Here is a 15,191-nt window from a genome sequence, read left to right on the forward strand (position 1 = left end):
GTACCAATGTGTTTTTTTTCAACAGCAAAATAAAATACAATAGAAATGAGTTCAACTCTTGTTTTTATTCCAAATATATTGTTTTTTGAAAATTTTTGTTGCAAAAATGTGAAAAAGTGCATGAATAAACAAATTAAAGATGCATCAATAATCATTTTGTGATTGAATCGTAGCCCCTGAATTTTAATAATCGAATCGTGAGGTGTCCAAAGATTCCCACCATTAATTGCAGTAGAGTTTCCAAGATATTCCACTATTTTCTTGTTTTATAGGAGAGGCTTTGATGTCTGTCTCTGATGTCTAAACTCTGACTCTGATGTCATTGGTGCTGACTTAATTCTACCCCCTGACAGACTGGGAAGGCTCCTATTGGTGATGTCATCATAAATCTATGAAGGTCTTGTTTCAGTGTCAGGAACCAATCAGAGCAGCCTCCTCCTGACTAAACAGCTCTACTCATCAAGCCCCTGACCTCAGACTCTTCTTGGTGAACTGATCAGAGATCAGATTAGTAGAGAAGCAGTGACACAAAGGGAAACTTCCTCATTCCCTGAACGCAGCTTCATCAAACAGAGCAATGCTAACTGTTCACCTGCAGTAGTGATGTCATCAGGACAGGAAGTTGATCAGACATGGGAACTTTGACTCAGATCAACCAGGGAGGGAGGAGTTCTCAGAGTCTGATTGTGCTGATGAATCATCAGAACTCTCCATCATGCCGTGGTCTCAGCGTTTGACCTGAAGTCCCAGGCTTCAAGGGTTCTCCCCAAACTCTCAGGGTGGGTCTGACCACATCTGAGCAGGACACCATGAACAGGCTAAATGAGGACATCTCAGTGTCAAATCTGTCATTTCCTGTTGCCAGTAGGTGGCGCTGTGGTCACTGCTGACCTGCAGATGTGTTCAGACTGGGATGTTGATCAAACCTGGAAGTTTCAAACAGATCTGACAGGTGGAGAGGATTCAGAAGAGTTGAAGCTTCATTTTAGTTGGAGCCTGAAAATGAGGTGAGACTGAGGGCTCACAGGAGTTGCAGGTAGGTGCTGCCCCCTAGTGACCCAATGGAGAACAGCAGATGATTCCATGAATGTTGGATATTTTTCTTGTCTGGAAACGTTCCATAGAAAACTGACTTCTACTACTCAGATTTCTCAAAGCCTGATGTGAGTGACATCATTTCCTGTTTCATGTGTCGGTTTTCTCCATCTCATCAGTCGTTTGTTCTCTCTCCTGGCAGTGACCTCACCACAGACGCAGCATGACATCATACATTCAGCTGATGTCATGTGATCATTTCATCACTCCATTCATGTAGACTTTATTGTTTTATTCTATTATTTTGTCTTCACTTCTGTCTTCCGACAGACGAGTGCATCTGATGGAGGCACCGCTGATGGAGTGGAATGTTTCCACGTTGCCATGACAGCAGGGTCAGCTCACCTCACTCTCTTCCTTCTGGCGTCAGAAGAGCAGGATCAACTGCTTCTCCATCTGGGTGGATGAGCAGCTCCTCCCATCTCAGGAAGACCCCTCCCTCGCTGCGTGTGACCAACTTCTCAAAGCTCATCCTGGTTTCTTTTTCATGTTCTGTGTTCCTCTAGTGAAGCAGCTGCAGCTTCATCTCAAGCTCTGGACCACCAGGTGAGTCCTCAAACCAGTTTGTCCTCTGAGAGCAGAGGTTCAGGACTTCTTGAAGCACCTGTATCAGATCTAAACCTGCTACCTGAGCATGGTTTCATTGTCAGCACCATCTTCTAGAAGCAGATTGGCGGATGGATGGACCCGGATGTTAGAGTGAACGCTGGCGCGATTAGCTGCCGCTGCTCTCCGGTTGTTGTTTCTTAATATTTGTTATGATTTTCCACACTGTTTGTAGCAGATCGCATAATCTGGGCGAACGCGGTACTGCTGGTCTCTACACTGGGCCCACTGTCAATTCGATCGGTTTGTTAATACCGTGTTTAGGATGTCCACGTGTGACACTCACCTGGTCTCTGCTACTGTGGTTCGGTGAACGTTGTCGACATCTGCCCGTGCATCATGTGGATCTACAATCTGGCTATGAGCTTTGTGTTCTGGTGGACTGTCCTGTCCGTCGTGATATCCCCTGCTTCAACCCTGATCCAATACATGAGCGCGGAGCTCCTCCAACTCCGACACCACCGAACTGCTCCTCCACCTGTACTGCATCACTTCCCGGACATCTATCGCCGTTCTCACCGGAGGTACATCCACCGCGGAGCCAGCGTTGATGACTCCAGCGCCATAAACTCCATCTGGTCCTCCACCCGCCGCCATCCTCCGAGATACACCCGTAGGAAGGTGGACCACAGCGCGTTAGCCAGCCTAGCCAGGTCGGCTAACGTCGCCTTCTCCAACCAGCTCTGCGACGTCAAACTGGGATTATTCAACATCCGTTCCCTCACTGGCAAGGGACAACTATTGCAAGACCTATTGCAAGTCTACTCCTCATGGGTTTGTTTACACCTGTCAACTCCGTCTCACCGGCAGAGGTGGAGGTCTCGCGATAATACACCGCGAGACTTGGAAAGTCTCGTCTGTTTCAGTGCCTGTCTCTCAGTCATTCGAGTCTGTGGCACTACAGCTGAATGGACCCACCCCCGCTGTGCTTGTGAACATCTACCGCCCACCTAAACCAAATAAGGTCTTCATTGATGACTTCACTACATTCCTCACCCAAATCTGTTCACTCTCACCCAACAGAATTCTGTGAGGTGATTTCAATGTTCACATGGACAACACAGATCACCCTCTCACTAAAGATTTCACTTCTTGCCTGGACAGTTTTGGACTTCAACAATACATTGATTTCCCCACCCCTACTAAAGGCCATATTTTAGATCTAGTGTGCTGCTCTGGTGTCACTGCTTCCAACTGCTCTGTTGTTGCCTTCGGCTCTAGCATGTCTGACCACATGCTTATCTCAGTCAACCTGAGCCTGACACTTTCCAAAACCAAACAGTCACGTATCATATCCTTCCGTAACATTAAAAACATTAATATAGCAGACTTCAAATCAGGCATTGACAGTTTCTCCATCATCACCCCCCCATCCACCCCGGATCAACTGGTTTCTCTTTTCAATGATGGTCTACCGACTCTGCTCAACACACTCGCCCCCCTCAAGATCCGGACCGTTTCCTTTCCCCACTCCGCCCCCTGGTTCTCTCCTCATCTACGTCAACTGAAAGCCAAAGGACGTCAGCTGGAGCGGCTTTCTATAAAAACTGGACTCACTATCCACAAACAGATGTTCCATGACCACATTCTTCAGTATAAAAACGCACTCTCCTCCGCCAAATCCCAATATTTCACACAACAAGTCACTGCTGGTGCGGGGAACACCAGGGCCTTGTTTTCACTGGTCAACAATTCACTCCGCCCCCCTGACTCCTTCCCCCCTCACTTCTACTCCACCGACCACTGCAACTCCTTGATGTCTTTCTTCAATACAAAAATAGCCACCATCCACCAGCAACTGACCCCTCCCACGTCCAGCTGTCCACCTCCATTTGTCCCCCACCCCCCATCTCTCACTCCCAACAGCGCTGCAATCCTGGTCCACTCTCTCATCACCTCCCGTCTGGATTATTGTAACTCACTTCTTTTTGGTCTCCCACACAAACTCCTCCATCAGCTTCAATTGGTCCAGAACGCAGCTGCCCGAATCATCACCAGAACGCCTGTCATCAGTCACATCACCCCCGTTCTACATCAACTCCACTGGCTTCCCATAAAACACCGCATTGACTACAAGATCCTCCTCCATACATTCAAAACCATCCATAACCTCGCGCCTTCATACCTGTCAGACCTTCTCCACACCAACATTCCCACCCGGTCTCTCAGGTCTTCCTCCTCCATCAGCCTCAATGTCCCCTTCTTCCGTCTAACCTCCATGGGGGCTAGAGCCTTCAGTTGCTCTGCCCCTCGCCTCTGGAACTCCCTCCCTCCTGACATCAAAAACATTGACTCCATTGACACCTTCAAAAATCATCTTAAAACTCACCTTTTTAGACAGGCATATGGCTGAATGCCCTCTCTTGTGCTCTCCTAGGGACTTCTGTTGTTGTTCTTTTAAATCGTGCATGTTTTTTTTTTATTCATTTATCTATTTTAAACTGTTGTACGGCGACCTTGAGTGCCTTGAAAGGCGCCTTATAAATAAAATGTATTATTATTATTATTATTATTATTCGAAACTTTCACTCCATTACTGTTAGCATCATTTTGAGTTCATTAGCAACTATCACTACATTACTGTTAGCATCGTTTTGAGTTCATTAGCAATTCATACGACATCACTGTCGCATTATTTGGAGGTTCGTAGCAACTTTTACTACATTACTGTTGCATTATTTGGAGGTTAGTAGCAACTCTTACTTCATGACTCTCAGCATCACTTTGAGGTTGTTCGAAACACTGACTACATTACTGTAAGCATCACTGAGTTGATTAGCAACTATCACTGCATTACTGTTAGCATCATTTTTAGGTTCGTAGCAACTCTTAACCTCAAAGTGATGCTGACAGTCATGTAGTAAGAGTTGCTACGAACCTCAAAATAAGGCAAGGCAATTTTATTTGTAGAGCCCGTTTTCACAAACAGTTTGTCTCAAAGGGCTTCATGGCATCATAACAACATCCTCTGCCCTTAGACCCTCACATCGACTGAGGAAAAACTCCCTAGAAAACCCTTTTAACAGGGAAAAATCTGAGAAACCTCAGGGTGAGCAACAGAGGAAGATCCCTCACCCAGGACGGACAGACGTGCAGTAGATGCTGTTACAGACAAGAAACCAGTTTACAATGCAGAATGTGGGAAACATGGAAATGTTAATAACAGTTGAAGAAGGAAGCTTCTGGTAGGGGAGGCAGGGAGAGCAAGCCAGCTTGATGGGGGACTGGATGGCAGACTGGTTCATGGAAGGGGAGGCAGGGAGGGCAAGCCAGCTTGATGGGGGACTGGATGGCAGACTGGTTCATGGGAGGGGAGCGCAGGCCGGTGTAACAGTAGGGAATAAGGGGGGTGGGGGGGCGATGCAGGTGGCGGTTGGAGCTCTGGTGGATCTGTGGAAACACAGAGAGACTGCGAGACACCAAGGCCAAACTACAAAGTGCAACAAGTAATGGTAATGACAGAGACCATGTCTCTCCTGGATTAGCTTCTCTCTCTTTGCTCCCTGTCAAATTCAGAACAGAATGCAAAATTATTCGACCATACAAAGACCTCAACAATCAGGCTCCTTCATATCAGAACTCCTACTCTCCTCTTACCCAGCTAGAACCCTTCGTTCCCAGGATGCAGGTTCACTTGTGGTCCCTAGAATTTCTAAAACTAGAATTGGAACCAAAGCCTTCAGCTTGTCAGAGCTGGCGTAGGCTGGCCCTTACATATGCTGCTATAGGCTTGGACTGCTGGGGGATGTTCTATGATGCACTTGGCCTCTCTCTCCTCCTCTTTCTTCCTAGACTCATTCGTTTTACTAACTCATCTTCTTCTCTGGAGCCTTTGTGCTTCCCCACCTCCCAGATCCCTGATTGCTGCTGCTGCTGGAGGAGGCTATAGACCTGAAGAGGCTCCAGCTGCCAGCCTCAGCATCACCTGTTCATGTCCTCCTCTGTCTATCATTATCTTCCTCTTTCTCTCCTTCTTTACCTCTTCCCTCTTTTCCCTTCTGTATATCCCCTGGGGGGGGGATAATGGAGGAAGACAGGAGACAAGACAGGACATATTCTTTCACCAGGGGGTCAAAGCAGACATCAGTTCCCACTGATCCTGGATCTGATCAATGTTCCTGCCTGTTAAAAAGAAGGTTTTAGTCACTACTGTTGCAGGATGTGCTTGCTGATGAAGAATTGTTGGGTGTTAACTGATGGTAGGACTGAGGTGCTGGACCTGCTCTACTTGTAGAGTGTCATGTGATCACTTTTGTTGTGATTTGGCGCTAAAAAAATAAAACTGATTTGACTGAAATGGAAACTGTTGGGGGGGTTTAGCCTCCAAGGTTATGTCTTTGATCTCTGAATTCTGTGTTTGAACTCTGAATTCTGTGTTTGATCTCTGAATTCTGTGTTTGATCTCTGAATTCAGTCTTTGATCTCCTGCTTCAGTCTTTGATCTCTGATCATGGAGCTGATCTGGGAGCAGTCCTGATGTTAAATGCTGTGATGAAGGACAGTGGTGAAATGGATGAAACATGTCAACATAAAATTAAATTCGAAACTTATTCCAAGCTTTATTTTGTGTTTGATGGCCATTTTTAAAGTCACTAATGATTTGCTTTGACTCCTGGATCCTGTGGTGCCTGATGAGGAGACAACTGGAGCACAAAGTAGGGGAAGAGGTCTGATATGGACCATCAACAGTTGAACATTGTTGGCAGGACTCCAACCTACGCAGGGAGACCCCAATGGATTTCAAGTCCATCGCCTTCACCACTCGGCCACAACAACCACATTCACACACACACATTTGTAGGAGACTGAAATTCACCAAATTATCTTTATTCTTATCTTTATTATTATCGTTTTGATGTTCTAGAGGAGACAACATCTGATCTTTGTTAGAGCCACCAGTCAAAGGTTTTCTTTAAAGGCTGCAGCAGCTGAGAATGAGGAATTAATAACCATCTTAGTGAGGACATTTTGAAACAATGACAGAAAAGATGACATTTTGCCAGCTCTGCTGCTCCAGCCAGTGTTGGACGGTGACTTGGGAATCTTTATTGTTGAATATCAGACGCCACTGGTGAGTGGATGCTGTATAAATTCCATCCATAAATGGAGGTGGATCCTAAAAGGGCTCGTTGACTCAGGAGGATCTCTCCACCCTACAGACTGAGACGGAATCATCAAAGATGGCAGTTGGAGTTCTGTGGATCTGTGCTGGATTCCTCGTCCTCACGGACCAGAAGTCTGTCTGAAATACGACACTGATTGATGATCTTTTCATGAATCTGAAAATGCTTCGAAACTTAAAGAGGAAAACAAATCTATCTTTTACAATCATTTTCATCATGGGAACGGACGTCTGCTGCGGCTGGTTTTTAAACGAGAGCAGGAAAGGACAGACAGCAGAAGGCAAATAAATAGAAGAAAAGACAAAAGAGAGAGAGAGAGAGAGAGAGAAAGATTGAGAGGGAGGGAGGGCTCTAGTGGGGCTACTTCCTCCTCCTCTGCTCCAGTTGGTTCCGCCCTGTCTGCTGGTGTCTCCACTGCTGTCACAGAGCGGCTGATTGTCACACCAAGAGACCGCAAGTGTCTCATGTTCAGTGTCTGGCACGGGACTTTGCAAAAGTAGGTAGTTATAGTTACTAGTTACTTCTGCCAAAATGTAACTGAGATAGTACCTGAGTTCCTCCACTCTGAAAGTAACTACTCACCAGGGAAAGTAACTACTGCAAGAAGACAGACATGTCCTCCCTCAAGCCTCAAACAGACCATTGGTCCTGTTTGGTGTTCCAAGTCACACGTCTGGCCTTCTGTTTGAGGGGAGGAAGGTGTGGGGAACCCAACCCCTGGTTTACTGGGAGATTCATCACAGCCGACTTGGCACACACTTTGTTTGTCTCTGACCAAAAGACACAACAGGACCTCAGAGGACCGTACGACTCTTCATTTCTTTTCACCAGGAGAGAAGTCTTTGTTTTTTGGAAAATGGCCGATTGCAACGGTAAGCAATTTCTTTATGTATTGTTGTCTTTAACTGATGCAATGATAAATTACTGGTGTGCTTTTCAACATTTGAAACCTTTTTTTGTTGAGGAAAAGTCCGGTGAGCCTCTCTGTATGATCATATCATTAAAAAATAAATATTTGATTGAGTAAACCACTAAAACTTCTAGCCCATGACCTTTGCTTTCAAACACCCATATTGACCACGTGCCTTTTGTTTTAGGGGAGGAGGGGTGAGGAACCCCATCCCTGCCTTTGAGCTGCTCTGGCTGTTTGACCTCTGTTTAATGGTGATGTTATTTCTGCTTCTTTTTGACTGTATGGAACAAAACAAGCTGAGGGCCAGCGAGTGTATTCAGAGATGGAGGCCAGGCAGCTGGAATCTCCACCAGAGGAAGCTTCAGGGTGTGCAGGACCATACCTGGATCATGAAGACGGGTTCATGGATCGGGAACTTTCAGCCAAACTCATGGAGCGTCTAAGAACTGTTGTCTGACTGCTGCTCAATGCTGCCATGAACACACAGTGGACTGATGACTGGTGATGAAGCATTCATGTGAGAGCAACCACACGTGGGGAGGAAATACCTGATGACTATTTTGAAAGAGATCATGAAAACATACGATCCAGGCTTTGGAACAGAAAACTCATCTGCACAATTAGAAAGGACCTGTTCCTGAACCACAGGCTCATCAGTCCTGCTAAGATCACGGGCGCTGCTGAGACACTGTTGGAGACACTGTTGGAGACACTGGCGCAAGCAGGGGTGGCACCAAGAGTGACTGGTGACTGTTGGAAAGTACACAGGTAGGTGACCACTGCTGGAACATTCATGCTGAACAAGCAGGATCTCAAACATTGGTATTCTACTTAGGTGGCGCTACAGAGTTGGATGTACTATTTTGACTACTCTGACTTTGCCTACATGCAGGAATGCTGCCCAGGTCCGTACACTGCTAATGGGACTGATGGGTGCCCTCAACCTTGCATGTCCCCCATGACTGTGCTACACTTCTGAAGTGTTTCAAAAACTTCTCTTGGATCTGGATGGACTTCAACTGTCCCCCAAAGTCCACGCATTAAAGGTGAAATTGTCTTGAATGAAGATTTGAAGTGACAAACTTCACAATGCCAAACCGATGAGGTCAGGTTTGAATGGATGAATGTTGCAGTTGAACAAGATTTGAAAGCACTTTGATGAAGCGTTTCAGGAGTTCTTGTCACGCTCACTGACTGTTACACACTTACGCTCACACACTCTCACACACTCACTTTACAGATGTGCGGTACACACACGGTGAAGAGGTTTTTGCTAAGAACATTTTTGTTTTGTTTTTTTAAGAACATTTTGGTTAGTTTTTTCCTGAAAGTACTTGTAATACATTGATTCTTAAAAATAAATATGTATTTGTACTTTGACTACTCTAAATTGACAGTAGGTGTGACTGTGAGTGTGAATGGTTGTCTGTCTCTATGTGTTGGCCCTGCGATGGACTGGCGACCTGTCCAGGGTGAACCCCGCCTCTCGCCCGTTGACGCTGGGATAGGTCCACCCCCCAGTGACCCTTAATGTGTAGGAACAAGCGGAAGACTATGGATGGATGTATTTGTACTGTATTTTAGATGTGTGATCCTCTTCCTGAGACTGTCTACCTGGACAGTGAGGACCAACAGGACATCCTTGGTGCCTTTCTGAAGGCAGTACTTCATAGAACACCAACACAACTGAGCTTCACGGATGAAGTGCAGTTCATCTTTGGTGTTCTAGTTCCTGAGGGAGGCCTCACCATGGATATATTTTACAGAGTTTGTCCTTGCAGGAGTAAGTGACTTAATAGAGTCTAACAAAGGGTTGAACCTGAATGAGAAACTCATTCCCTAACCAGGAATCGAACCCGGGCCGCGGCGGTGAGAGCGCCGAATCCTAGCCACTAGACCATCAGGGACCACACTGAGCTCTCCAACAACAGAGACTATAGACAATGACTCAAGAACACAGGACTCTGTTGTCTCAGCTTGAGATACAGAGGGTCCACCAAGACCACCAGACACCTCAGCCTCCTAAAGACAGTCCACCCCCAGGATCCTGCCCCCCTCTGCTCCAACTCAGCCCTCCATTCATAACGTGACTTTGTCTCAGTCTCTTCACAATGCCAGTCACTGAAACACTGACAATGTGATGGGGGCATTTTCTTCAAGGCTCACAACTGCTACTTCCTACAGTCGTCTCTACTGTGTACTTGTACTACCAGTTGTTATGAGCGTCTGTGGATTTCTAAATATTCCAGTCCTCAGTTTGCAACTGTATAGTGATGATGGGTCCGTTTAGAGCCAATCAATTTTAATAATTGATCTTTGCATCTGGACATTATTTTAGGAACACAAATACTTTTACTTCATTCTGAGGATGAGCAGACGTTCAATATAATTCTCATTTCCTGGTCAAAGACTCCTGCTAGTCAGTGAGGATCTGGGCTGGATTGTAAAGATTCTGAGAGGGAAACCTTCACTCTGGACTGGACTGAGAACGGAGCAGCTGCAGCTTCCTGGAGCCTGACTTGCCTCTGTGGTCTAAGGCTGTGTGGGCTGACATCAGAGTGAAACTCCTGAGATCACAGAGCCTTTGAGATCACAGGCTGAGTTCCTTTTTATCCCTAAAATGAAGAATAAAAATGTTGTGTCTGTGTTTGTGTTTGCTGCATCAGTTAAACAGTGACTCTACCAGAGGGGATGTAGCTCAGTGGTAGAGCGCATGCTTTGCATATATGAGGCCCCGGGTTCAATCCCTGGCATCTCCAGCTGGTCCTTTGGAGCCTTCATCTTATCAGCTAAATTGATCCATAAATGTGACAACAGTTGATAACAAACAACCAGAAGAGAAACCAGTCTGTTGCATATCAAAGTATTTGTAGCTGCGTCAGTGTGACTGTGAGCCTTCATAGCCAGCATGAAGGAGCTGGTTTTATCTTTGGAGGGGAAATCCCACACACAGCTGCTCTCAGTTCCAAATGTGTGTGTCCTCACTCCTCCGTCCTCCTGCTGCCCTCAGAATACAGACACAATTCAACCTGGCAAGTTTGGAGCATAGAAGTGCTCCTGAAGAGATGTGTGTCAGCCCACAGCTGGCTGTTCTTACCTGGAACCTCAAGATGAAACTGCTTCCACAGATTGGAAATGAATCTGATGTTGACTTTTGGACAAATCACCTGTTCATCAGTTCATCATCACTTCCATCTATTTTCTACTGCTTATCTTGTTATAGAAAGGAGTCTATCAGCTGTGTGACTGAGGCAGTTACTGTGAGCTGCTGCATGTCTCAGTGTGTGTGGGGGGGGGGCTGTGTGTGACTGGTCGGCTGCCAAGGATTTTTGATGAGAGCAATCATGATCAGCTCAGAGATCACGGCAAAGAAGAAGGAGACTTTTTGGTTTTTGGGGGGTTCAATTTCTAAGTCAGACACATCATCACAATTTGAATTTTTCCTCCAGTAAAAAACAAAACAACACAAAACCAAACAAAAACATGATTTGACTTTTGATGTCTACATTTTTTGGAAATTGTGAGTCCAACAAGCAGGAGGCCGTTTGAGCTTGGAAACTGTGAAGCGCATCACCAGTAACTGCTGGTTAATTTACAGTTGTTTCCTCCAAAAAGTTTAAAATGAACTCAATGCTGAATCCCTAGTGGTCATCACTGAGCTGCAGAATTGGTCCATGCTGGAGGCTGAGCAGGTCTTCCTCTCTGGTCCAGTGTATCAAACATCTGCTGCAATGTCTCAGAATACTGCCAGTGCAATGAAGAGAGTGTTGGCTGACTACAATGGCAATGCCAGAAAACAGCAGCATGACATTTTTGTAGATGTTTGCGTCCAGGTATGAAGGTAGAATGACAGGCCCAATGTTCAGTAAAAACATCCTAAATCCGGTTGCTTTCCACCTATCAAGTTCCCTCAGTGTTCAGGTTTCCTGGCAAATTCTACAGGAGTATGATTGCGTAAACCTGTCAAACAGTCAGACATCCGGTTGACAAGGCCGGCAGGTAAAGGGAATTTGAGAGGCCCCCTCAGCCAAATGTCCAGAAGTTTCCTTACAGCACCCAAGCACACTGAATGCATAAAATCACCTGGGACCTGAGATACCATCCCTATGCTTAAAAAAAACACGATGGCAGCAGATTGTACAATAAAACATTTTATTGTGCATTTTGTTCAAAACCTGACCGTAAAATGGCTCGTCATTTAGAGTCTAAACATAAAGATGGGCCAGATGTGGCTGGAGCAGTTGCATTCCTAAAAGGCTCTAAAGAGCGAAGGATTCAGTTGGCTATCTTAAGGAATAGGGGGAACCGTATACACAATGGTGATGTCCTCAAACAGGGAAAAGGACTGAAGGGTGACTGTCTCATTCAGGTTCAACCCTTTGTTAGACTCTATTAAGTCACTGACTCCTTAACTCTGTAATCCTCCTTAGTAGCTTTGGTTATTGATGATCTGCAATGGTTCATGGGGGTGGAGCCTATCCCAGCAGCCTTCAGGTGAGGGGCGGGGTTTATCCTGGACAGGTCACCAGTCCATGGCAGGGCCAACACATCGACACAGATTGATTATAAAAATGTTCATCCCCAGTTTGAAGTTAGAGACAGGATTTAAGTGTGGAAGGGTTTTTTTTATCTTCAATTTAATTCAAAGTGTTGTAAACTGTTTCTAACAAATTCTACTGTTGAACAGTCAAAATGTTTTCTAACCAAGCTGAATGCTCTCATATACTTTTTAAAGTTGAGTTCCTTTCATGTCCTCCTGAGATCAAAGACAGAATTCTAGGTACAAATAAATAAACAAGAAAAGCCCTGATGACATCATCATCAATTCTGACTTTGATCTGGAGGCTCTTGCTTCAAATAAAAACCGTTGTTCCAGGGAAAAATCTGCATATAAACACACAAACAAACACACACACACACACACTCTCTCTCTCTCACACACACACACACACACACACACACACACACACACACACACACACACACACACACACTCTCTCTCTCTCACACACACACACACACACACACACACACACACACACACACACACACACACACACACACTCACTCACTCCCAGTCACTAACCCATATTGTCACCACTTAAACCACCACTGGAGTATTGAAAGAGATTCCACATGTTGGTCAACCAGAGAAGCTCCAACTGGTGAAGGTCATCCAACCCTGCATGAAGGTCAACCTCCATCATCTGCTGCTCATTAGCAGGGACTTAGCTCCAATGGTAGAGTGCTAGCTTAGCATGTGAGAGGTAGAGGGATCCATGCCCTCCTTCTCAGAATACTTGAACTTGTTCTGTTGATCAGAGGAGCTGCTGGGTGATGAATGCTGATGTTTGTCCACTGCTGTGATAAAGTGTCCCCTGTTACTGAGATGTGGATGAACACCTGCTCAGGTCAAAGCTGCAATCAAACCAGGGACTCTGAACCTCCCACACAGTGAAGGAGTTTGTCCTGCAGGTTGATGGGCGCTTTGAAATTCCTTCAACATTGATTACTTTCCTGTCTCCTGCTGAGTCCGCATCCAGAACCTGGTCAAGAGGAGGCTAAGAGCTCAGGAGGTGATGTGACGGGTGGTTGGACAACTCAGCAGCCAGAGCTTCCAGTCTGAGATCCCAGCTCCACACCATGGAGAGCCTCCTGGATGATGTCCTCAAGCAGCATCCCTGTTTGTCTCCTGGCTGCAGCTGGACGCCCCTCACAGTCCAGCAGTGTTGCTCTCAGCCCCTTTGATGTCCGTCCTCTCCTGTGTTCATCTGTTGTGGAGAAGGGGAGACGGATTTTTCTTCCGCAATTCTCTCCAGACGACCTTCATGTGTCTACTTTGCTCTGCTCGAAGAGTAAACTGACCCAGTGGCTACAGGCAGGTGGCACATCCTGATTAAACACTGTCTGTCCATCTGGAGCTGGGGGGAGGAGCTTCACATGTTTTTTCTTTTTTTAAAAAGGGAATGACATGACTTCCTCTGTATGTTAGAATATGAACTACTAAAAATGTTCATCCCCAGTTTTAAGTTAGAATTAAACTGAAAGAAACTTCCCTCTTCAATCCTGTCACTCAGTGTTGTAAACTTTCAAACAAATTCTCCTGTTGAACAGTTCAAGTGTTTCGACTGAAGCTGAATGTTCTCCTCTACTTTCCTCAATTGTGTTTCTTTCATGTCCTCCTGAGATCAAAGACAGTATTCTAGGTACAAATAAATACACTATCAAAGCCTCGTGATGACATCATCATCAATTCTGTCTTTGATCTGTGTCTGTCCAGTTTGTCCTGAGTGGATCCAACCGTTTCCCATGGGTGACTCTGTCGTGGTCTCTCTCCTCCTGCTGTCTCCAACTCTCAGAGTGCTTCTACTGGTTTCTCCCCATCGTCCCTGTTGCCAGGCAGAGCACTGGTGAGGACTGAGGCCAGTGATGTCATCACCTCCAGCTGAGACCTGCCAGGTGATCCTGCTTCATTCAACTCTGCTGCCTCTGCCACTGCCCTGACTGGTGAGGCTGACAGCAGGTTCTCTCTCATCTAAACTCTCTGTTTACAATGGAGGCTGAAATCCTTGTGATTGGTGGTTCAATCATCAGGTCTGTTGAACTCCCAGGTGCCATCACCTGCTGTCTTCCTGGTGCCAAAGTTGTGGACATTATTGAACGTCTCCAGGACTCATCGATCTCCACCCCTCAACTCACAACATGATTATACAGGTGTGTGTGAATGACATCACGAAGAGGCAGCCAATCATACTTCATGACCAGCTTGAGTCTCTTGCTAGTTCAAATCAGAGTCTGGGTAAATTCTGTGTTTTTTCTGGCTCCATCTCTGCTCCTTCCAGAAGCAGGGAGCATTTCAGCCTCTTTCCAGTCTGCATGAATGCTGAAAGGCTTCTGTACTGTTTGGCTTTGCTGTTCCCTGCAGCTTGGACATCAGATTAGAACAAACCACACACACTAACTCACCTGTTCTTAACCACTTAGAGCTGATTGGGTTAAACATGGAAAAACACTGACTCACTATGAGGATGTTCTCCTGCCCTGTGTGGGTGGAGCCAAGAGAGTAAAAAGACTGTGAGACCCAGAAATCAGGGCTTCTTCTCCTCCATCTTAAGGTGGTCAGACTGAAGTCTCAGCTCTGACTCTGGATCTGGTCTCTGTGTGCCACCATAAATATGATTGGACCAGAGAAGTTGATGAGGATTTTGTTAACCTTTCCACTGAGGTGGAACCATCCTGGGAAGAAGGAGAGGAAATGAAAGCTTCTCAGTGTAAAGTTTTAATGAAGCTGGCCAGGAGTTGAGCCTAGAAGCTTCTGATTTGTAGTCAGACACATTATCCAGTGTGCCACTACCCCTGAGATTAGTGTAGTGTGTTCATGTGTACTTGATTTTACAGAAAATACAAACACTCTGGTGGCATTTCCAGGGGACAAAATGGTGCGATGGTTCGTG

The 15,191-nt window shown here is 45.9% G+C and overlaps 2 non-coding genes across 2 annotated transcripts; one reads left to right on the forward strand and one right to left on the reverse strand.

Annotated features, from left to right (window-relative positions):
* Positions 1-6,395: 6,395 nt before the first annotated feature.
* Positions 6,396-6,477, reverse strand: trnas-uga (transfer RNA serine (anticodon UGA)). The gene has a single exon. It is a non-coding gene; the product is annotated as a tRNA-Ser (tRNA).
* Positions 6,478-10,424: 3,947 nt separating this feature from the next.
* trnaa-ugc (transfer RNA alanine (anticodon UGC)) lies at positions 10,425-10,496 on the forward strand. The gene has a single exon. It is a non-coding gene; the product is annotated as a tRNA-Ala (tRNA).
* Positions 10,497-15,191: the final 4,695 nt, after the last annotated feature.

Source organism: Aulostomus chinensis, chromosome 1 (assembly GCF_037954235.1).
Source record: "Aulostomus chinensis isolate RoL2024-O1b breed Wild chromosome 1, RoL_Achi_v1.0, whole genome shotgun sequence".
NCBI lineage: Eukaryota > Metazoa > Chordata > Actinopteri > Syngnathiformes > Aulostomidae > Aulostomus > Aulostomus chinensis.